General features: G+C 39.9%; 1 non-coding gene across 1 annotated transcript; it reads right to left on the reverse strand.

Annotated features, from left to right (window-relative positions):
• Nucleotides 1–22,235: 22,235 nt before the first annotated feature.
• On the reverse strand, nucleotides 22,236–22,342 carry LOC127124022 (small nucleolar RNA R71). The gene has a single exon (XR_007803666.1). It is a non-coding gene; the product is annotated as a small nucleolar RNA R71 (small nucleolar RNA).
• Between the last annotated feature and the right edge of the window lie 3,366 nt (nucleotides 22,343–25,708).

The raw sequence follows: 25,708 nt of genomic DNA on the forward strand, positions 1-25,708 counted from the left end.
ATGAAGATTTCTAGAAAATTATGAGGTTTGATCCGTTTGGCTCGCGTGCAATTTTGAATTTCTGTTTCCCTCCGCTCCTAGCCAATCAGCGCATGCCACTTCAATTAGTAAAACGCAGAGTTTTGAGCCTGGGAAGCGAGAATTACCAAAGTGCCACTGAATCCATTTAATTAATTAAAACATTCAAATAATTATTTCATAATTCATTCAATCTTTAAAAATTCATAAAAAATTAATGACTAGTCCAAAAATAGTGAGGGTTTTTTGATGGATTCCAAAATTTCCCTAGAATTTTATAGGTATGATATCATAAGTTGTGCTTGGAGAAATGTTGACCTGTCCTATTGATCTTTGACTTGTGTCATATTTTTGCATGTTTCACCATTTTCATCATGAAATGCTCATACTCTTAAAGAAATTCATGAAATTTTTTGTGCTCATTTTGGACATGTTGATGGTGATTTACATATAAAGTTTGTGATTTTTGGATACCTGATGATTGAGATATGATTTTCTGAATCTAGGTGTGACAATTTGTGTCACACCTAGCTAGGTCAACTTCATGAATTTATTTGCATGACCTATGATTGATGGATTGGGTTGAAATTTTGCATGGATGATTATTGATATGTTGAGATGTCATGTGAACTTTTCTGGATTTTTCTATGGCATTTTCCATTTGATTGATATTTTTCTTCACTGTGTGTTCATTATGCAACCTTGTGTGACACATGTTTGTATATCCTTTGTGAAATTCTCATATGGTTTTGGATGGATGTGAAATTTGGTATGTTGATTATAGACACATCATAGGACATCATGCTTTTGGTCCCATTCATTTCCTAAATGTTCTCACTGATTTATGAATTATTGAAGTGGATGCTTGCTTGAATGACTTGAATTGGCTTGAATAATTGTGTCTGGATTTCTTGATTTTCATTGACCTACTTCCTTTTGTCCAATTGAGCTGAAATTTGACATGCTATACCTTGAATGTGTCCTGTTTAGGTGTGATTTATTTGAGGATTTTTGGAATTGTTTTGATATGCTTTTGATTGAAGTCATTCTGTTTGGACATTTGAGGATCCATTTGACCTAATTTGACATGTTTTGGTCATGAAATGATAATGGTAAATGATATGAGCATGGGACCAATTGCATTTGCTTTTGATTTGCATGATTGTGATTTTGGTTGAGAATCCCTTGCTGTTTAGAATTTTTTCTCACCTTTGGACCCTAGGCTTGGCCTAGTGGTCTTGTTTCTCACATTTGGTTTGACTTTTCAGGATGAAATGCACAATGCTTAAGGAGATTGCTCCAAGTCAATTAAATTGAGTTTGTTTGGTGTTGAGAACTAACATGACTTTGTTTTGTAGGTTGTGAAGCTTGAGCTTGAGCTTATAGCTTGCACTTATGTGCACTAACTTGTGTTATCTGTACAGTCTGACTGATTAACCATTTGCTGTTTATTGTGTGTCTGTCTGAGTACTGATGATACTTGATTGATTTCAGGTACATTTAGTTGCTTACAGTTCTTTAAGAACTTGCTTGCTGCTGCTTGGTTGTATAAACCAATTGAGGTAGGACTTCTATTCTTCATGTAGTCTGGAAGACCTGGCCTGTTACTTGGCCAGGCACCTGTCTGAAGTCCTCCTTAAGAGGCAATGCTTGTGGTTGTTTACATTTGTGCCCAAGCAGGTAAAGACCTTGATTAAGGCAATTGGTGGAAGCCAAGGGATATGCAACCTATCCCCCACTAATCAGTCGAGTTATCCCTCTGCTCACACTACTGTGTTGATGCATTGGGATACAAACTCAAGATCTTGTACTTTGTACAGTGTGTCAGAGTCTTTGAGTGTAGAAGGGTTCCCACTTTCTGAACCCACACTCCTTTGTCTGAAGCTCTCCCTGGCCAGGGATAAGAGCTGTGAGGTCTCATCCTCACTTCACCTTTCATCTGCTTCACCTTAGCCCCTCAATGGCAAGGTTAAGAGCAAACACAACCCTTGTACAGATGACTTGCTGAGGTAGTCAAACCCATTGTTTGAGCCCACTTGATTGGTTATAGTGTGTGCTATGTGAATGTTTGCTTGACATGTTTGCTCTGTTATGCTTGCTTATGCTTGTATGCTTGCTTCTTTCCTGGATAGGATTAGCTTGCTGTTGTGCAAGTAGGTAGAGACCTGAACATAGGGCAATGATGCATGATAACACTAGGCTCGAGTACAGCTCCCTGGTAGTGTGTCTCCCTTTGTCTCTGGCTAGAATTTCAGTCCCTTGAGGGGGAACTACATCGCCCTGATCCTTATTCCAGACGAGGTATGTAGGCAGGTGGTCGTGCGAGACCACTCCGGGCAACCTTTTTCTTTTTTGCATGTGTTGTTTGACGGTTGCTAGGCTCGAGTTCCTGACTCCTTAGTAACTTGTTGTTTGTTTGTTCTTGTTGTGTGCTTGGAAGCTGATGTAAGTCCATTGAGTGGCGTTCGGGTTCCAGTGTGGGTTTGTTGGGTTCGGATGCTGACATAAGTCCAGTGATTGGCTGTCGGGCTCCATGTTTGCCTACTGTGTGTGTTTTGGTTCGGATGCTGACCTAAGTCCAGTGATTGGTAGTCGGGCTCCATGTTTGCCACCTTGTTGTGTGTAGGTGATTTGTGTTGTTTGGCGTGCGTGAGCCGAACTACGGTAGCTCTGATTCTCGTTCCAGACGAGATACGTAGGCATAGGATGCGATGTCCTATCGAGCCCTCTTCTTCTAACCCCACCTGTGTTGTCCGGTAGTGTGTGTGTATGATGTTTATAGCGACCTTTTCTTTCTTAGAGCGTGGATCCCGTCGAGTACGACGGACGTGAGGGGTGCTAATACCTTCCCCTTGTGTAACCGACTCCCGTACCCATTCTCTTTGGTCGCGAGACCATGTTCTTTCAAGGTTTCTCTGAGCGTTTCCTTTCCCTATATTGGGATAAATAACGTCCAGTGGAGGCTCTGTGTTGTTTTTGTTTCAGCGCTCGCCGGTTGATTTTCGCGGATGCGACAACTCTCTGCTGCATGTCTTAGGTCTACCTCCTTCTTCAACTGAATATCCTTGTCTTTAAGTTGTTTTTCCAAGTCTCGTATCTTCTTTTGGTAATTGGCTTCCGCTCTTTGCAACCTCAAGCGCTCACGGTGTTCTTCATCCAACATTGCTTCTACCTCCTCATAAGACCTCTTCTTGCTTCCCAATCTACTAGCACTTTCACCTTGCACTCCTTTGAGTTTATGGGCCAGACTCAACTTATCAGCTTTGACTTTGTAAAGCTCCATTTGGATCTCATGTTCCTTCTCTTTCAATCGATGATTCTCCATTAAGGCTTGTTTGTAATACTCAGCAGACACATTCTCAGAAAGGATCAAAGGCGGTTGCTCTTGCAATGGTTCCATCCTATCATATGGTAACAACAAGGTTCCAACTCTATCCTTGACCGACTCAATGTAGGCAGGCATAGCAACTGCGAACTTCTTCCCTAACACAGATCCATCCTTGACACCAATGTTCTTCCAAGCTCTTCCCAATTGCTCCAATCTAACTGGGTCACTCCGCTTCTCAAAGTACACACTCTCAGCTATCTCAGCATCTAGTGGTCTTTCATTCATAACAAACCCCAACTGACGGAGAGAAAGAACCGGATTGTAATTGATGCAACCCTTAGTCCCTATGAGTGGAACATTACGAAACTCTCCACAACTCATAATGACATTGCGCACATTGAACCTGTAAGCTTGCCACTTGATATCATAGGATGTGAGTGACATAATCCTCTGAGTCCACTTATGAGTGTTCTAGTATCCACAAACCGTCCACTGGTTGGTAGAAAGGACAAGAACCACTTAAGTAGCAAAGGGAGACAACACCTGATAGCTCCACCCTTACCATGCCTGCTGTGTACAGCATAATAAGTGTCAGCTAACAAAGTAGGAACCGGGTTTCCTCCAATGAAAATAGTGATCGCTGCAAGGTCCACAAAATTAGGCATACTTGGGAACAAGACAACTCCATAGATCATGACAGCTAACTGAGCATTGAAAGCTTCCCAATTCCCTTTCTTCGCTTCTTCCTTAACCATTCTCACCAAGTACTTCAAAGGCAAACCCACAACATCACCACTTGATTTCTAATTATCACTCAGTTCTTTGATACTCAAATGAATAACCTTAGCAACAACCCTGAAATCAACCTCCTTTGGCACATCCAGCAAGGGTACCTGATATCTGATCGGGACATTCATCAGGATGGAGTATTCTTCAAGAGTAGGAGCCAACTAATAATCCTGAAAGGTGAAACAACAGAACTCTGGGTCATAGAACTGCAAGAGAGTCTACAAAGGTATCGGATCAACCACCATCTTCAACAGTGTCAGAATATCCCCATACTGATCATCAAACACCTTCTGATTACAACCGGTCACCAGATTGCTCAACTCTACCAAAGATGTCAACGGCTCACGGTAGAAACTGTAGGTGCAAGTCTTCCTCTTCAATTCTGGAATGGCTTCCATCTCTTACTGTGAACAGACTCCTGAATGAACCTGAGAAATGATATGCATGTACAAGTTAGCTTTTTTCTTTTTTCATTTTTTTGTTTAATCATTTTTTGCATTATTTTTTTTGAAAATAAACATGCTATGATGCAAATGATGCAATTATGACTGGTTGGCTGTGTATCACGGAGCACAGGATCAGAACTTCGGCGTCGGAACCAGAAACCACAAATCAAGGTCGTCTGAAACCCATACTTCTGAACCAAGTCACCAACATGACCAAACAGAAGTCACCAACAGAATACAGTCACCAACAGATCAAGTCACCAACAGTACCTGTAATGATTCATTCCCTCCCCACTCATGGGTGTCATCTAGGCCAGGGTAAGGTCGATAGAAACGCAGGATAAACAACCCTTTCAAGAATATCATCATATACACACCAGATGTATGCAACGATAATACCCCATCAGGATCTGGACTGCTCGTGATATCATGTTCCGTTAAGTGGCGCTATACCACCCGCTTCCCATGAATCACTCTATTCCTAGGTGTCCTATAATTCACTCATGGCCTGGGTATTGGGCCTTTTACCTCTTGTGACTCCCACCCCACAGAGAGACAGATACACATCCAGCTCAATGAAAAATATGATGCATGCAAACATAGATGCAAACATATTTGCAACCATAATAATCACATCATAATAATCATAAATGCAATAAATAAAACAGTAAAAGCAACCAAACCCTATCCTAAAGAGCGCTAGGATTGACTCGCTTAGGGAAGATGGACCAGCAATAGGTCAACTTCTGTTAGATTCCCCAGCAGAGTCGCCAGCTGTCGCATTACGCGAAAAACCGGCGGGAAAAGACACAGAGCCGCCACTGTGCGTTATTTATCCCAAAGGAGGGAAAGGAAACGCTCGAAGTAAACCTGGAAAGGAAATGGTCCTACGACCAGAGATTGATAGGATCGGGAGTCGTTTATGCGAAGGGAAGGTATTAACACCCCTACGCATCCGTCGTACTCGACGGGATCCACACTCAGAAAGAATAGAAGAAAGGTTGCTTACAAAACTGCTCAAAACTGCACGCACTGGAAGGAAACACAGAGAAGAAGACGGAAGAAGATGACCCGGAAGGATATCGCATCCTGGGCCTCAGTAGTTTGTCAGACATAAACATCAGAGTCGACGTAGTTCGGGGGAACGGGAAACGTGCTGCTAGGATATCGCATCCTATGCATACGTATCTTCTCTAACCAGAGAAGAATCAGAGCACTCGTAGCTCGGCTAACGCACACCAGACAAAACGCTAAACGGAGACGCTGAGACGCCAAAGCAAACGCACAACTGGAAACAGAATGCCAATCGCTGGGCTTACATCCGAATCCACAAAAGAAACACAAACGGGAAACCGACTGCCAATCGCTGGGCTTACGTCAGACTCCAAACAAAGAAACGCAAACGGGAAACCGACTGCCAATCGCTGGACTTACATCAAACTCCAAGCACACACACAAGAAGAAGAAGGGTCTCGATTGCAACTACGGCAAGAGAAAGGGAAGGTCTCAATCGCAACGGGGGCGAGAGAAAAGAATTAAAGTTAGTTGTCAGTCAAACTCGACAAGACATCGCATTTCATGCCTACGTATCTCATCTGGACATGCGAATCAGAGTTGCCGTAGTTCGGCTAAACTATTTCTGTTTGTTTTGTGTTTTTTATGTGAACAACGTCACTGCACAATCTACCGGATGCTCGACCTTTGGAGACTTACTCACCTGTAGTAGAAGGAATTAAAGTGTCCTTAAGAGGGGATCAAGTTTGTTTGTGTTTTAGGAAAGCTCACGCAAGAAAGGAAGTCCTAGACGAAGGAACTGTGCTACCTTAATTGACATGCAAACGAGACTACGCGGAGTCTAGCAAACCTAGGGGATACAATCACACCACACAAACACATACATCATGAAGTAAACACACCAACAAGGGGCTCAAACATCAAGGCTGGGCTTTAGTCAAAGGGTCATGTCAACCTCGACAAACAAGCCGGCTGGAAGGGTATCGGAGGCTCTTAACCACTGACATTGACCGTCAGGGTGAGCAGATGAAAAGTAATGAGGACTAGTCCTCATAGCTCTTAACCCGGGCCTGGGTGAGCTTGACTCAATGAAAGTGTGGGGATCCAGAATGAGGGACCCTACTCCACATGACTGACTCTGGACAATGATCTTGGGTGTTTATTCAAAATGCCTTAGCACGTAGTGCGAGCAAAATGAATGACTCAACTGAATAGCAGGGGATGGATTGCACATCCCTTCTATCTGCAAATTGCCTCTTCACTTAGGAGGTCTTTGAAGTGCAAGGCACAAAGATAAACAAGCACAAACATTGCCTCTTAAGGAGGGCTTCAGACAGGTGCCTGCCAAAGCAGGTCTTCCAGACTACATGGAGAACATAGGTCATTACCTAGGTGGTATGCCAACCACAAGTAAAGCAAAGTTCAAGTGATGAACTTAGAGCAACTAATGTACCTGTGTAAACAACCAAACAATCAGTATAGTATTCAGACAAAACAAACAGAAAGTCCAACAGTGAGACAACCAATCATCAGACAACATCAATGCAAGGCATAAGATGCAAGCAAACTAAATTGATTCATCATCCATAAGACCTACAAAACAGCAAGATTAGTCAACCAAAATAACTTGTATCTCAAGTGATGAGATCATATCAACCAATGTGGCTAATTGCTTGAAACCTGAAATACAAAGTCCAAAACAGTGAGTACAAACCACTGGCTCAAAGGCTAGGGTCAAAGGTGGGGCAAAAAGTCAAAACAGAAACTAAAACTCAACATGAATCACATTTACTCTATCATGAACATGTCCTAAAAAGGACCAAACCAAAAGCATTAAGCAAAACCATGTAGTGAGCAAGAGAAGGCAAAGACACACAATGGTGGTCACACTTGATCATCAAGAAGAGAAAATGCACATTAAATCAAAAACACATCCAATAATCATGAAATTTTTTGTGCAAGCTCAACATATTAAACACATTCAGCATGCAAAAAATTGGAAACATAGGACATCAATTGGCATAGATATGAAAATGAATAAGATCAACATCCAAACGTGTGACACACATTGTCACACCTTAAGTCCATGTGTCTAAAACAGGGAAGGAAATTGCAAAAAATGCCAAATAAAATCTCACAAATCATGCATCATGTTGTGAATCATCAAGTAAAATTTCATGGCATTTGGACAAGTATTGAGCATTTCACACCAATTTGAATGAGGCATGGCATAATTGTGTACATGTTCAAGTAATTCCACACAATCAAAAATCCAGAAGAGATAAAATCATGAAATAACTCCACAAAAATACTAGACATCCATATGATCATGTAGAAAAAACCTAGAATTAATTGGACTAATATTCTATTTTTGGTGATTTTTTGAAGTACATGAAAAAATATTTGAAGTAATGTGCAATCCATGTGAAAAAGAAATAGCAAATGAAAATAAAATTGGAATTGCTGGAACCAAGGATCGAATGGGGTATGCGCTTGGGAATCTAAACGCAGCACTTCGTCCCAGTCAGCAGATTCAAAGGACAATGTGGCCAGTTCAAAGGAAAGTTAGCCAACCAAATGACCATGCAAGCGAAAACGTGGACAACACAGTCAGCTAAATGAAACGAATCGTTTCATTAATCCCCGTCATCAACACACGCGGCAGTCAAAGCACATGTGGCCGATTCAAACAACTCTCAGCCAATGGATTAGCTAAGTTGGCATGCACGTGGAGCCAGGTGGACGCAAACCCTAATATAAAAACCAGACGGCGGCCATGGGCGGAAACCACCGTCTCCTTCGTTGAGACGGTGGTGGAACAGTAGCTTCCAATTTTTTTTTCCAGAATCGAATAAAAGTTATACCAAACGAAAGATCTCAATGAGCACAACACGAATCCATCATCAATTTGGTATAATTCATCCTAAATCAAGAGAATCGAAGGGAAACATATTTGACATACAAACTTTAAACCGACATAACTCTCTCAATACCTCACCAAATTTTATGAAATTTATACCAGCATGCTCAGCGTGAGAAGATCTACATAACCATGGCCATAAAATGGAGAAAAATGAAATTCAAAACTCACCTTGTTTGAAGAGCAGTTGGTGTTAGGGACCAATTGGTACTACTTTTTATATCATTTTATTGGTCCCTTTTACCAAGTTTTGATGTAATTACACACTTTTATTCTCACTATTTTGTATAAATGCAATTAGGTTTAATTTATTTTGTTTTGAATAGTTATTTCACATATTTGTTAGTTTTGTAGAATTTTTGGATGAGAAAGCTTTGGATTGCAGCATCATAATATGGAAGATTTTGGATGAAGCTTGCAAAGCAAGGAAACTGAGGCAGCTTCAGTTCGCCCCGCGAACTGCATGACAGCATCAGTTCGCCCCGCGAACAAAGTTCGCCCCGCGAACCCTGCGAATCCAGCAAACTGATTTTTGGGTCAAAAGTGCTGTTTTGAAGGCCAGCTGTTTTTGCCATTTTGGGTCTGCCTTGGAATTGCTTTTCTGCATTGGATGAGAATGACCAATAAAGGAAATGTCAACTCTTTTAGGAGAGAAAAACACATTATTCACATTCATTGATTATCATTCACACATTGTTCTTGAGAGTTTTTGTAAGAGAGAAAAAAAACAGAGTTTTTCTATTTGAACTTTCTGCTTTGTAACAATGATGATGAGGAGCTAAACTCCCTTTTGTCAAGATTGGAGGTAGTAGCTGTTCTCATCTGTTTATGTATTCACTTTGATTTATATATTTGATAAAGATTGTTGATGTATTGAATACTGTTTTTGCTCTACTTTGAAAACCAGATTTGAGTAGTTGTCGAGAGAGATTACTTGAGTTTAGATATAAAACAGATTTTCAAGTAGTGAATAAGTTGTAGAGATAGATTTATTCATTACTCTTCTTTGGTATTAAACATTAAAGATTGCTATATTGATAGTTAGGTGGAGAGATCGTCTAAGGATCAATATAGTAATTATCACGATATCATTTAGACATAAATGACTTTGAGAGGATACTTGAACATCATCAATAATCTTAAATCTATTTATTTATCATAAGGAGTCATAAGCATTTGAAATAGTGAACTCCAATCTTGCCAAGCTTTTATATTTGACTAAAACCATTCTACTGTTTTTATTAACATTTACTCACAAGATATTTTTCCAAACAAAACAACCTTGTTACTTTCTAAACTTATAACATTTGGATTATAGAACGGCGGTAATATCAACCAATCTCTGTGGATACGATACAAAAATATTTGCCGAAGATATACTTTTCAACAAATTGGCGCCGTTGTCGGGGATTGGTGTCGATATTACAAGCATTGCAATAATTCTTTATTTTAAGTTGTGTTACATTTATTACTATCCCTCTTTTGTTTCACTTGGTTTGTTAGTTTTGTAGATTCTAGTGTATGCGAGGAAAAGTAACCGAGGAGCAACTTCAATTCGATCCTGAAATTGAAAGAACACTTCGGAAGCTCAATAGCAAAACACGAAGGAGAAGGAAACTAGCCGAAGAGAGGAACCGGAGAGAAGAAGCATCTACTTCCGCACTTGTCTCAATCGAAGAAGTGGTTGTAGAGGCTTGTGACGGAAACATGGCGGATGGCAATCGTACCGAAATGTCCGCTAATAGTCCAAGAAGAAATGCTCAATTTTCCCGTGGAGGAAGAAATACAGAGATGAAGACCGGAATCCTCCAACTTCTCTATGCAAATCCATTCACCGGAATGGATCATGAAGATCCGTATACCCATCTCATCAAATTTTATGAGATTGCGGGTTCTACGGGAATTGGTGAAGCGGGGGAAGAAGCATTATTCAAGAGGATGTTCCCACACTCCTTAGTGGGAAAGGCAAAAGAGTGGTACCTTGATCAAGCATCAAGAGTGATGACGGATTGGAATTTGCTAGAAGAAAAGTTCTTAGAAAGATATTTCCCTCAATCCCGATTCATGGAAGCCAAAACGGCTATTGCGGTATTCACTCAAGGAAGCAACGAGTCTTTAAATGAGGCTTGGGAAAGATTCAAGTCAATGTTGAGAAAATGCAAGGGTCATGGTTTTGATGAGCTCACTCAAATCCATATTTTTCTAAATGGGCTCCAATCAACTCACAGAACACTTTTGGATGCTACCGCGGGTGGCTCTCTTATGTCAAAGACTGCGGAAGAAGCTAACGTCATTATTGACCGGATGGCACTCAATGATCGTCAAAGTCAACATGACCGTAGTCCTTCATAACGTAAACCGGGAGTTCTTGAGTTAAATACAAATGACGCCATTCTTGCTCAAAACAAGCTACTCTCTCAACAAGTGGAGTTGCTTACTCAACAAATGGCCAAGCTTCCACAGCAAATGAAGGAGATTCAAAGTTCTCAAGTTCGACATCAAGTAGCATGTTGCGAATTATGTCAAGGAGATCACCCTACTGGTTTTTGTCCTCCACTGGAAGAAGTAAGCTATGTGAACAATCAAAATCAAGGCTATCAAAGGAACAATCAAGGTTATCAACCATCAAGGTTCAACAATCAAAATTTTCAGCAGCAAAGTCCTTACCAACATCCAAATTCTCAAGGACAGCAGTCGCAAGGAGGAAGTTCCAAGCTAGAGGATACTCTTCAACAATTCATGCAAGCTTCCATGGCAAATCAGAAGAGTAACGAAGCAGCAATTAAAAATCTGGAAACTCAAGTAGGCCAACTTGCAAAGAAACTGTCGGAACAAAATGCAAGATCTTCTTTCTCCGCTAACACTCAACCCAATCCAAAGGAGCATTGTAAAGCAATTTTTACTAGAAGCGGTAGAGAGTTGACAAGTAAAAAAGGTGAAGAAATTATAGTTGAGAATGATATGGATGCTGTGCTGGAAAATGAGGATGTGGCTTGTGGGAAGGAGAAAGTGGCAGAAACAGCTCAGTTCGCGCCGCGATCCTCCTTCGCGTCGCGAAAACAGCAGAATCAGCAATTGATGGAAGAACAACAGTGTGAAGCGGAAATGAGGAAGGAAATTAAACCAAGAGAAAAGAAAACAAGAGACAAAGGGGTGAATGTCATTCCAGTTCAACATCTACCCTATCCGCACGCACCATCAAAGAAGGATAATGCTAGGCATTATGCACGGTTCATGGACATCTTCAAGCAACTCCAAATCAACATTCCATTTGCTGATGCATTAGAACAAATGCCACGATATGCTAAATTCATGAAGAACATTCTTACCAAGAAAAGGCGACACGTGGAAGATGAGACCATATTGCTTGATGCACGGTGTAGCGCCATCATCCAAAAGACTCTCCCAAGGAAGGAGTCCAATCCGGGTCGGGTTGTTCTACCGGTAACCATTGGAAGCACATACGTTGGAAATGGTTTGATTGACTTGGGCTCTAGTATAAATTTAATCCCCCTCTCTATTGTAAGAAGATTGGGGAATGTTGAGATTAAATCGACGAGGATGACTTTACAACTAGCTAACAAGTCTACCACTTCACCATACAGAATTGCTAAAGACATGTTAGTGAAAGTGGACAAATTCTTGTTTCCGGTAGATTTCGTGATAGTAGACATGGATGAGGATCGTGATGTTCCTATAATTCTTGGAAGACCATTCATGAAAACAGCTCGGATGATGATTGACATAGATGATGGACTAATGAAGGTGAGAGTGCAAGACGAAGAGGTGACCTTTAATCTTTTTGAAGCTATGAAGCATCCAAATGACAAGCATGATTCTTTCCGAAATGATGCAATTGAAGAGAAATACCATGATGGAAAGGTCCGTCACAAGGAGTTTCATGTCGGACAAATGGTGTTGCTTTTCAAATCAAGGTTGAAGTTATTCCCTGGTAAGTCGAAGTCAAAATGGTCAGGATCGTTCGTTGTCAAAGAGGTGCGCAATTATGGAGCCATTGTGATCAAGGATCCAAAGTCACAAGAGAGTTGGACTGTAAATGGTAAAAGACTTAAATTCTACCATAGTGGCGACGTAAATCGTGATGTGGGTGTCGTGTCTCTATTTAAACCGGGCTAATCGAGGTACCGTCGAGCTCAAACGACGTTAAACAAAGCGCTTGTTGGGAGGCAACCCAACATTGTAAGCTTGCATTTTAATTCATTGAAGTATATGTCATTTTTTGAATCAAAATAGGACTTAACCAATTGTGAGGAGGCTTTCCATTGTACACTAAAAAGCGGGAAACTGAACATTATTTTAACTCATTCTTATCATGCTAAATCATGCATCAATCTATTTTTGTGAAATTTTTTGAAAATGATAGAGGCATTGTTTATGAGAAAAACCACTTGACCAAAAAGTTTAAATCAACTAACCTTGTGAGGAATAATCCTTAGTTAAACCCCTTTGAGCTTATTTTAGGATTCATTTGATTGATCATTGTAAAATCAATTGAAATTTGTGGAATAAATGAATCCTAATTTCTTTCGTATCAGTTGAAACCTCAAACCGAGTTGTTTGCAAAATTTTGCCTTTTGCTTATGTCTAAGTAGGGAGCATTATTGAATAAATTTGGTTTTGGAATCTAAAGTTGGGGAGAGTAAAGTGAAAAGTTGATTAGAAACTTGGAAAAGTGAGTTTCTATGAAAGGGTAAAAATATGAAAAGAAACGAGAAAAAGAAATCACCCTTGAAACCATAGAGCATAGAAAAAAATTAGAAAAAGAAAAGCAAAGGAAATGCTCATGGTTGTGTGGATTTGAAAAGAAAAAGAAAAAGAAAAAGGTAGGGATCAAAGAAAGGGAAATTGTGTAGAGTGAATCTTTGGGAATGCTCCCTTAGGATAAGCAATTTGGTTGAATTCTCTTAATCATATCCTTTCTTGTAACCTAAGCCACATTACAACCTTTGAAAGACCTCTTGATTCTCATTTTTCACATGATTTGGTACTTGTTGTGATAACCGCATGATTTGAGTTGTTGTTGATTTAATTGCTTGGATGAGTGAAAGTAACCCTTCATGTTATTCATCAATATTATGATGTGTGTAAGTTTGATTCAATTTTGACATATATGGCTTTGAATTCCTTGGAATGATTTTTGCACTTTACCATTTCCCTTATTCATGTTTTGTCTAGAATTGAGATAGGTGAATCGAGAAAATGCCGAAGGCTTTTGAACCATTTGAATGTCCTTGGTAAATCCTTGTTTCAATCTTTTGTGTCATTGCTTTGGTTGTCAGGGTGGAAACTTTTGTTTAGGGACAAACAAAATGCTAAGTTGGGGAGAGTTGTTAGGGACCAATTGGTACTACTTTTTATATCATTTTATTGGTCCCTTTTACCAAGTTTTGATGTAATTACACACTTTTATTCTCACTATTTTGTATAAATGCAATTAGGTTTAATTTATTTTGTTTTGAATAGTTATTTCACATATTTGTTAGTTTTGTAGAATTTTTGGATGAGAAAGCTTTGGATTGCAGCATCATAATATGGAAGATTTTGGATGAAGCTTGCAAAGCAAGGAAACTGAGGCAGCTTCAGTTCGCCCCGCGAACTGCATGACAGCATCAGTTCGCCCCGTGAACAAAGTTCTCCCCGCGAACCCTGCGAATCCAGCAAACTGATTTTTGGGTCAAAAGTGCTGTTTTGAAGGCCAACTGTTTTTGCCATTTTGGGTCTGCCTTGGAATTGCTTTTCTGCATTGGATGAGAATGACCAATAAAGGAAATGTCAACTCTTTTAGGAGAGAAAAACACATTATTCACATTCATTGATTATCATTCACACATTGTTCTTGAGAGTTTTTGTAAGAGAGAAAAAAAACAGAGTTTTTCTATTTGAACTTTCTGCTTTGTAACAATGATGATGAGGAGCTAAACTCCCTTTTGTCAAGATTGGAGGTAGTAGCTGTTCTCATCTGTTTATGTATTCACTTTGATTTATATATTTGATAAAGATTGTTGATGTATTGAATACTGTTTTTGCTCTACTTTGAAAACCAGATTTGAGTAGTTGTCGAGAGAGATTACTTGAGTTTAGATATAAAACAGATTTTCAAGTAGTGAATAAGTTGTAGAGATAGATTTATTCATTACTCTTCTTTGGTATTAAACATTAAAGATTGCTATATTGATAGTTAGGTGGAGAGATCGTCTAAGGATCAATATAGTAATTATCACGATATCATTTAGACATAAATGACTTTGAGAGGATACTCTAACATCATCAATAATCTTAAATCTATTTATTTATCATAAGGAGTCATAAGCATTTGAAATAGTGAACTCCAATCTTGCCAAGCTTTTATATTTGACTAAAACCATTCTACTGTTTTTATTAACATTTACTCACAAGATATTTTTCCAAACAAAAAAACCTTGTTACTTTCTAAACTTATAACATTTGGATTATAGAACGGCGGTAATATCAACCAATCTCTGTGGATACGATACAAAAATATTTGCCGAATATATACTTTTCAACAGTTGGCTAAAACAGTGTATCCAAGGCTTGGCAATGTCCAGTTCCACTTGCTTTGAGCTCCAAGGAAGTTTGATGCAAGAAATGGCTCGTGAAATGACTTGAATCCAGCTCAATTTGGAGTTTCCATTGATTCACTCAAGCTTGTGGTATGCACGAATTTGAGGGGAATTCCACCAAACACACGTTGAATCTTGCTCAGTAACACTCCATGTTCATGATTATGCAAGAAAATTAGGGTGTTGTGTGTAGAATTTTGGAAAATCAATGAAGAGAAAATTGAGAGTGAAGAGGGATTTCTTGATCTGAAACTTTGTGTAATGACCAAGACAGTTGCAATTAAGCTTTTATACCTCCTATTAATCACACTGAAATTAACTTTAAGCAAAGGTTAATGGTAATTAGCAAGATATAAGGTGAGTTGCAAAATTGCTAAATACACCTAGCATGGCCAAGGGGCACGTGAACAGTGCCATGCTGAAGCCCAAATCCACTTAAAATCACAAAATAATCAGCATGGGATTGGAATTAGGCTTGCATGATTCACACAATTCAAAATATCCAAATTCCTTCCAAAATGCATATATGTGAGCACATGATGGTGTGATCTTCTTCCATGCAAGGCATTGAATGATTTGGAAAGTATTGGCCATAAGGAGCATGTTGCAAAAAGAGGCACTCAAATTGGAGTTTTGGTTCAAAAGATATGGCATTTTGAAGTTTCAAGCACACTTGGCAATGATTTGATCATAACTCCTTAACCATTCATCATAAATTCATGATCTTGGACTTTTTCGAAATGGGAGAGAAAGATCTTAAACTTTAATGTTGGACAAAATTTCATTTGAAGCTTCTTTGATGTTGGAAAGTCAAGTTGAAGTTGATCCAAAAACTTGCCATTTTTGGAAACTTGAAATTACAGGTCATTTTCCATTTTTGGAAACTTTTGATCTGACTTCAAATCCTTCAAGATAAGTGTTTGACATGATGAATAAACCTCTCTTGGGCAGGAATGAAGTGTCTCAAACCATTTCTCCACCTCCTAGCCCTCAGTTGACTTTCACTTGACTTTTATGGGCCCTAGATGACTTGAACATGTACTGATGACTTTGAGGCTCTAACACTTGGTCAAGTTGCTTCAAAATGATCCTTGGTTCATATAATCTCTCTAGAACAATCATTTGGCCTTTATCTCAAGAAAAACCCTTGCTTCTTGGCACTGATGGATCCTCCTGATACCAGTCTTGACTGATAAGATGCAATGTGCTATGCAATGTAATATGTAATGATATATGATGTCGATGACCTAATAATGAAATGAGTGAATGAATGGAGGGTGCAAATTTGAGGTGCTACAGTAGTGAAAACAAAAACAAAATTATTTGACTGAATATGCATTTTATTGATTGAAAAAAAAAGTGGCTCAAAACCGAGCAATACACAGGAAGCAATCCCTGAAAAGAGGTAATTGCACACAAAAGGAAAATCTATCCTAATGGCAATGTGAACTCGTGATCTCATCGAGTTCCAACTCGGTTACACCCCATATGTCCTCAAGACTTTCCGCACTTTCTGCCTTCTGAACAAGACGCTTCCGACCGATCTCTGTCGGGGGTTATCCATGTGTCTTAACCAAAGCACAAATGATCATGCTAGACGCAGTTGTTCGTTTCATTCCCTCTTTTGCCTGGACCGCCCTTTCGGGTTTTCAGTCCACCGGGATACCCTTTTTTGCCCAAGCCGCCCTTGTGGGGTTTTCGACTTGCCGGGTGTACAGTTTTTTTTCTTTATCCCTAATTTTTGCCCGAACCTTTTTTCATTTTTTTTTTCTGGTTCGCCGGGATGCCCATTTTTGCCTGGACTATTTTATTCTTTTCGTCCAGCGGGTCTCTTATACGAAGTATTTTTTAACTGCGTCCGCATTCACAGGGGATGGAAAATCCTCGCCATCCATGGTTGTCAACAACAAGGCTCCGCCAGAGAAAACCTTCTTGACCACGAATGGACCCTCATAGTTGGGTGTCCACTTACCCCTACGATCGTTTTGAGGAGGAAGGATCCTTTTCAACACCATATCTCCTACGTGATACACATGAGGTCGTACCTTTCGGTCAAAAGCACGCTTCATCCGCTGCTGGTACAACTGCCCATGACAAATGGCCGCCAGCCTCTTTTCCTTAATCAGGCTCACCTCTTCATACCGAGTCCTTACCCATTCTGCCTCTTCCAGTTTCACGTCCATCAGGACTCTCAACGAAGGAATCTGAACCTTAACTGGTAGCACGACTTCCATTCCATACACAAGTGAAAAAGGCGTTGCCCCAGTAGATGTACGCACCGAGGTTCGATACCCATGCAATGCAAACGGCAGCATCTCGTGCCAATCCTTATAGGTCACGACCATCTTTTGCACAATCTTCTTAATATTCTTATTAGCCGCCTCGACCGCCCCATTCATCTTTGGACGATAAGGAGAAGAATTGTGATGCTCTATCTTGAATTCCCGGCACAACTCTGCCATCATCTTGTTGTTAAGATTAGAACCATTATCAGTAATGATTCTTTCGGGAACCCCATATCGGCAAATCATGTCTCTTTTCAAGAACCTGGCAACGACCTGCTTCATCACGTTTGCATAAGAGGCTGCTTCCACCCACTTGGTGAAGTAATCGATAGCCACTAATATGAATCGGTGCCCATTCGAAGCCGTAGGCTCAATCTTTCCGATCATATCAATGCCCCACATAGCAAACGGCCACGGAGACGACATCAAACTCAACGGATTTGGAGGCACGTGCACCTTGTCAGCATAAACCTGGCATTTATGACACTTCCGCACGAAATTGAAACACTGGGCCTCCATCGTCATCCAATAATATCCAGCCCTCAACAGCTTTTTCACCATTGCATTCCCACTGGCATGGGTACCAAACGACCCCTCGTGAACCTCTTTCATCAATTGGCTTGCTTCTTTGTCGTCGACACATCTAAGCAAAACCCAATCAAAATTCCGCTTGTACAAAACCCCATCTTTGTTCAGATAGAACACCATGGCCAACCTCCTCAGAGTCTTTCGGTCCTTCTTGGATGCTCCCTCAGGATATGCTTGGGTTTCCAGATAGCGCTTGATATCAAAATACCACGGCTTCTCATCATCAGGCGCTGCCTCAACAGCAAACACATAAGCCGATCTATCCATACGTCCCACCTCAACACTAGGGAACTGATTCCACCACCGCACCTTAATCAAGGCGGCTAGAGTAGCCAAAGCATCTGCCAAAGGATTCTCTTCTCTCGGCACATGGTGTAATTCCACCTTGGTGAAGAACGTCAACAATCTCCTCGTATAGTCCCGGTATGGAATTAAATGAGATTCATGCGTATACCATTTTCCGTTAACCTGGTTCATAACCAAAGCTGAATCTCCATAGATAACAAGGTTCTTGATCCGCAAATCAATCGCCTCTTCAATCCCCAAGATGCAAGCTTCGTATTCAGCCACATTGTTGGTGCATTCAAATGTTAGCCGGGCAGCAAAAGGAATGTAGGATCCTTTCGGCGTAACCAAAATAGCACCAACTCCACTACCATTCACGTTAACGGCCTAATCAAACATCAGAATCCATTCGGATTCAGGGTCAGGCCCCTCCTCCGGGATAGGTTCCTCACAATCTTTCGATTTGAGAAACATGATGTCCTCATCAGGGAATTCAAATTTCATCGGTTGATAATCCTCAATGGGTTGCTCGGCGAGGTAATCAGACAATACACTCCCCTTGATTGCTTTCTGAGAGGTATACTGTATATCATATTCAGTCAGAATCATTTGCCATCTCGCAACCCGTCCGTTCAATGCTGGCTTCTCGAAAATATACTTGATTGGATCCATCTTGGAAATCAACAAAGTGGTATGAACCAGCATATACTGTCTCAGTCGGCGAGCAGCCCATACCAAAGCGCAGCAAGTTTTCTCGAGCAGTGAATATCTTGTTTCACTGTCGGTAAACTTTTTGCTAAGGTAGTAAATTGCATGCTCTTTTCGACCAGACTCGTCATGCTGCCCCAGTACACACCCCATAGACCCCTCGAGGACCGTCAAGTACAGGATTAACGGTCGTCCCTCCACAGGAGGCATCAGAATCGGAGGCTCCTGCAAATATTCTTTTATCTTTTCAAAGGCCGCTTGACAATCATTATTCCACCTGACCGTTTGATCTTTTCTCAATAACTTGAATATGGGTTCACACGTGGCTGTTAGGTGAGATATGAACCGTGAAATATAGTTCAATCTACCTAAGAAACCACGAACCTCTTTTTCTGTTCTCGGCTCAGGCATTTCTCGTATTGCTTTTACTTTAGCAGGATCAACCTCGATTCCTCTTTCGCTTACAATAAACCCCAGCAACTTACCAGACCGCACTCCGAAAGTGCACTTATTCGGATTCAACCTCAGTCTGAATTGTCTCAACCGATCAAACAGCTTGGCCAGATCCACCAGATGCCCCTCTTCTGTTTGGGACTTTGCTATCATGTCATCAACATAGCATTCGATCTCATGATGAATCATATCATGAAACAAAGTCACCATGGCCCTCTGATACGTAGCACCGGCGTTCTTGAGACCGAATGGCACCACCTTATAACAAAAAGTGCCCCACGGTATGATGAACGTTGTTTTCTCCATATCATCTGGAGACATTTTAATTTGATTACAGCCAGAAAAGCCATCCATGAAGGAAAACACCGAGAATTGAGCTGTATTATCTACCAACACATCGATGTGAGGTAATGATAACATGAAATAATATCACATTTTTGGACTCGATTTAATTAAATTATATTATTATTTGTTTCAATTTATTTCATATTATTCGATATTACGTGGTATTTTCCTTCTATTTGTCTCAGGTAACTTATTTGAAGCATAAGTGAAAAAGGAAGAAAAAGGGGTGTAAAACAAAAGAGGATTCTCCAAAAAAAGAAGCATTCCACTAAAGCCCAGCCCACAACCAGAAGGAAATACGCTGAGGCCCTGTGACGAACGCCACACAAGGTGTGACGAGCGTCACGCCCCCTGCTAAGTGTTACGAGCGTAACACAAGGTGTGACGACCGTCACACCCCCATTCCTATATTTTTGGGTTTGACGCGTAACAGAAGGCACGTTAATCCTTTTTCTCCGCTTGACCAGTAGACTCGTTGAAGCAAACGGAATGGACTTTGAAGGAAACAGTCACTTAATGGATTGGTATAAATAGGACCAATTATGGAACCCTAAAGAGGAGAATTTTTTTGGCAGTTTTCAACACTACTTATTTTTACTACTTTCTATTTTTTTTCAGCATTCTACCTTCACAGCAATTTTTATTTCCTTTTCTTTTCCAGTCAATTTTCAGAGCACTTAATTAATTTTTCACACAATAGTTTCTACACCGGAAACTATTGTGTATCTTTCACTGAATCTAACCTTACGTTAGATCATAATATTTTATTCCTTTGCTTTTATTTTTCCTGTCTGATTGAAGATTGCACGAACAAATCCAACCGGTCTGTGGTGGAGTGTTCAAGATTCCTATTAATTTTTCAGGTTCTTTAATTTATTGTTTTAATTTATATATGCTCTGCATTGCTGTTTATTTATATTGTCTGCCTGATATGGTGTTATTTAAGCATGATAATTTTTTAGACCTGTTTAGCATGTCCGGCTAATTAATTAAGATATCGGTATGTAAAGTAAGCGGAATGAAGGAATCAAAACTAAGCTGGTTTAATTTTATTTAAAAATAAAGTCACTCTTTTTATGGTCTCAATTTACAGAGTTAATATCAAGGTTTTTGTACGAGAGTAAAAGACATAAAGAAGTTAAAATCAATAGAACGACGGTTTGAGTTTTTAACTGGACAGTGTAAATTGGACATTAATTCTAAATCAGGGCGAAATCAATTTTTAGAGTTAATTAAATTCTAATCTTTTTCAAAAAGTATTTTTAAAGGTTAAATGTGAGGACGAGAGTTAAGCATTTAAGTTTAATTATATAATCTAAGTCAACAGAGCGAGAGTTTGAGACGAGGGTGTTTAAACGGTTATTATTTTAATGAAAAGAGTTTCTATAGATTCTATTGTTTTCAAAAAGTGATTTTGGACTTAACTAATAAGTGACAGCTACGTTAATATAAAGTCATAGTCTATTCAACAGAGCGAGAGTTTGAGAAAAGGCTTTTAATCAATAGTGTCTACTGAAAAGATTTATTTTAAAACCAAGAAACCAACGAAGATTTGATTCCCTAATTACGATGAACCACATACCGATATCCGCTATATTTGATATTTAATCTAGATCTTATTTTAGTTTTACTTTTCCCCCTAATCATCAAAGTATCATCCGCCTTAGCTTTATGAAGTAACCTTAGAAAAACGGTATATCGATTCATAAGTCCCTGTGGGATCGATATCTTTTAAAACTACGCGATAGAACTGTGCACTTGCAGTTAATACCCCAATAGACTCATAAAGTCGCGATCATGTTTTTGGCGCCATTGCCGGGGACTTTTATTTAGTCGATATCGTAACTCTTCTGTTACGTTGTAGAGACTAAGGCAATTTTTCCTTTTTCTTTTTATCCTTCGTTGATTTGTATGCCACACACTCGCTCACAAGGAGAACCGTATTACTTACGAATCAACGACGTTGAACTATATCTCCGAGTCTTACGACGAATTCGGGAGTATCGTGCTGCAAGCAATCTTCCTCCTATCGAAGTTTCTGATCTCAAAAATCTTCTTCCTTCGCCGATACCCGAGATGGCAGAACCCGCTCGTGCTCTTCGAGATTACGCCGCTCCATCGCAAGATGAGTCGCATTCGAGTATTGCTCCACCCGCAATTGAAGCAAACAACTTCGAACTTAAACCTTCGCTGTTACAAGCAGTGCAACAGAATCAATTCTCTGGAAATCCTACCGAGGATCCAAACCTTCATCTATCCGTATTTGTCCAATACGCTGATATTGTTAAAGCTAGTGGTGTCACTTCAGAGGCAATTCGACTTCGTCTTTTTCCTTTCTCGTTAAGAGATAAAGCTAGAAGATGGCTTCAGTCTCTTCCTTCCAACTCAGTCACCACATGGAACGAGTTGAAGAAAGTCTTTCTTGCCCGATATTTTCCTCCAAGCAAAACAGCTATGTTGAGAGCCCAGATAAATGGATTTAAACAGAAAGATAACGAGTCTCTTTTCGAAGCATGGGAAAGATACAAAGACATGATGAGACTTTGTCCACACCATGGTCTAGAGGACTGGTTAGTAATTCATACCTTCTATAATGGTCTCTTGTACAACACAAGGCTAACAATAGACGTCGCCGCAGGTGGTGCGCTTATGGACAAACCTTACGCTGATGCTTATCAACTTATCGAAAGCATGGCCCAAAATCATTATCAGTGGGGAAGCGACCGAACCATGGTAGAAAAACCTCAAACGAAAAGTGGCATGTACGAGATAAGTAGCCTTGATCATGTTAATGCAAAAGTGGATGCTCTTGCCCAGAAAATTGAAAGTTTAAATGTATCACCTCCAGTCACCGTGGTTGCCGCAACTCAAAATTGCGAAGTCAGTGGAATCCAAGGTCACACTCCTACAGATTGTCAGCTCCTAACGGAAATCCAAGCAGAGCAAGTGAACTATGCTCAAGGAAATCCCTACTCGCATACCTATAACTCGAACTGGAAGAACCATCCTAATTTTTCATATAAGAGTAATAATGCTTTATACGCACCAGGACGAGCTCCCAATCAAGCCCCAGCTATACCTCCTGGATATCAAAAGCCGACCCCATCTATACCTAACAATAATGTTCCTAGGAAATCCAACTTGGAAATCATGATGGAGAACTTCATAGCTTCTCAACAGCAAACCAATAAATATTTCTTAAACCAGAATGTACACACTAGCGAACAGATTAAACAACTAGCAAGTAAAGTAGATGCCCTGGCTACCCATAACAAAATGCTGGAAACACAAATATCTCAAGTAGCTCAACAACAAGCGCCTACTGCTGCCCCAACTGGTACATTTCCTGGACAGCCCCAACCTAACCCGAAAAGCCACGCTCATGCAATTATATTAAGAAGTGGAACGGAGGTGGAAGGACCATCTGACCCAAGGATTGAAAACCAAAACTCTAAAAAGTCAACTGAGGAAGAAAATAAACCTAAGGAAAAGGATGAGAGTAATAAGGAAACCATAGAAACGAAAAAAACCTTATGTACCTCCACCACCTTATAAACCACCTATCCCTTATCCTCAAAGGCTTATTAAAACCAAAGATGCGGGCCAGTTTAAAAAATTTGTTGACCTACTGAAACAATTACACGTCACCATTCCTTTTACAGAAGCTATTACACAGATCCCTCATATGCTAAGTTCTTAAAAGAAATTCTCTCTAATAAAAGGAAACTTGAAGATAGCGAAACAGTTACACTTACTGCTGAGTGTAGCGCTATAATCCAGAATATGCCTCCTAAACTTAAAGATCCTGGTAGTTTCTCTATACCCTGTCACATAGGAAAATTTGTCATAGACAAAGCTCTATGCGATTTAGGAGTCGGTATTAGTGTTATGCCTTTATCCATATGCAAGAAACTAGAAATGGGAGAATTAAGACTAACTAAAATGTCTGTGCAATTAGCAGATCGTTCCGTTAGATATCCTGTAGGAATTCTTGAAAACGTTCCCGTGCGCATAGGTCAATTTTACATCCCAACCGATTTTATAATTATGGACATAAGAGAAGATGAAGTTATACCCATTATATTGGGAAGACCATTCTTAGCAACCGCCGGTGCGATCATAGACATAAAATGAGGACGACTCACTTTCGAAGTAGGAAAAGAGAAAATTGAGTTCATTCTTTCCCAATTTTTGAAAGCACCTGCAATAGAAGACACATGCTACTTCATGGATATCATCGATGAATGCATAAAATAAACAGAGTTAGAAAATGACAAATTGTCAGATTATCGTGTAGAAGACAGACTGAACCATTGTTTAGCAATGACATTAGATCCTACGCAATGCCTTAAGAAACCAAACCTCGACCTGAAAACACTTCCCAAAAATCTGAGATATGAATTCCTAGACTTAGAACTTGAACGACCAGTGATAGTAAATGCAGACCTAGGAAAACTCGAAACCGAAAAACTCCTACATATCTTAAGAAAATATCCAACCGCACTAGGATACAATATCACCGATCTTAATGGTATAAGCCCCTCTATTTGTATGCACCGCATCATGCTAGAAGAAGACTGTAAAACTTCTAGGGAACATCAGAGGAGACTAAACCCGATCCTGAGTGAGGTAGTGAAAAAGGAAGTAACAAAGTTATTAGAGGCAGGTATCATATATCCTATATCCGACAGCAAATGGGTTAGTCCTGTACACGTAGTACCGAAAAAAGGGGGTATAACAGTTATTGAAAATGAAAAAGGAGAAACTATAACCAAATGAATCGAATCGGGATGGAGAATGTGCATTGACTATAGGAAACTAAACAAAGCAACCCGAAAAGATCATTTCCCTTTACCATTCATTGACCAGATGTTAGAACGATTAGCAAAACATTCTCATTTCTGCTATCTAGACGGTTACTCAGGCTTCTTTCAAATACCAATTCATCCTGATGACCAAGAAAAGACGACGTTCACATGTCCTTTTGGTACTTTCGCTTATCGACGAATGCCGTTTGGCTTGTGCAATGCTCCTGCAACCTTCCAAAGGTGCATGATGGCAATATTCGCCGACTTTCTCGAAAACATCATGGAAGTCTTTATGGACGATTTTTCTGTGTGCGGGCAAAGTTTCGAAGAATGTCTTGAAAACCTAGAAAGAGTTCTAGAACGATGTGTAAAAGTAAACCTAGTACTTAATTGGGAAAAATGTCACTTTATGGTACAAGAAGGAATTGTTTTAGGACACATCATATCAAATAGAGGAATCGAAGTAGACAAAGCCAAGATAGAAGTAATTGAAAACCTTCAACCTCCGAAAACTGTGAGGGAAGTACGAAGCTTCTTAGGACATGCCGGTTTTTATCGACGATTTATTAAAGATTTCTCTAAAATAACTAAACCTTTAACCGGACTATTAATGAAAGATGCTGAATTCATATTCGACAATAAATGCTTAGGAGCGTTTCAAACACTTAAACAAGCATTGATCTCCGCACCCATAATGCAGACTCCGGATTGGAATGAACCATTCGAAATAATGTGTGACGTAAGTGACTACGCCGTAGGCGCTGTTTTAGGATAACGAAAGGATAAAAAACTTCACGTCATATATTATGCAAGTAGAACACTAGATGAAGCACAAATGAATTACGCCACGACCGAGAAAGAACTTTTAGCAGTGGTGTTTGCACTAGATAAATTTCGTTCTTACTTGGTCGGAGCTAAAATAATCGTTTACACTGACCACGCCACCATTAAGTACCTCTTAACAAAAAAGGACGCTAAACCTAGACTCCTAAGGTGGATTTTGTTACTACAAGAATTCGATTTGGAAATCAAAGATAAAAAAGGAACTGAAAACGTAGTGGCAGATCACCTTTCTAGACTTGAAAACCTGGAACCAGAAAGAACATCGATCAATGATGA

Source organism: Lathyrus oleraceus, chromosome 2 (genome assembly GCF_024323335.1).
Source record: "Lathyrus oleraceus cultivar Zhongwan6 chromosome 2, CAAS_Psat_ZW6_1.0, whole genome shotgun sequence".
Lineage (NCBI taxonomy): Eukaryota > Viridiplantae > Streptophyta > Magnoliopsida > Fabales > Fabaceae > Lathyrus > Lathyrus oleraceus.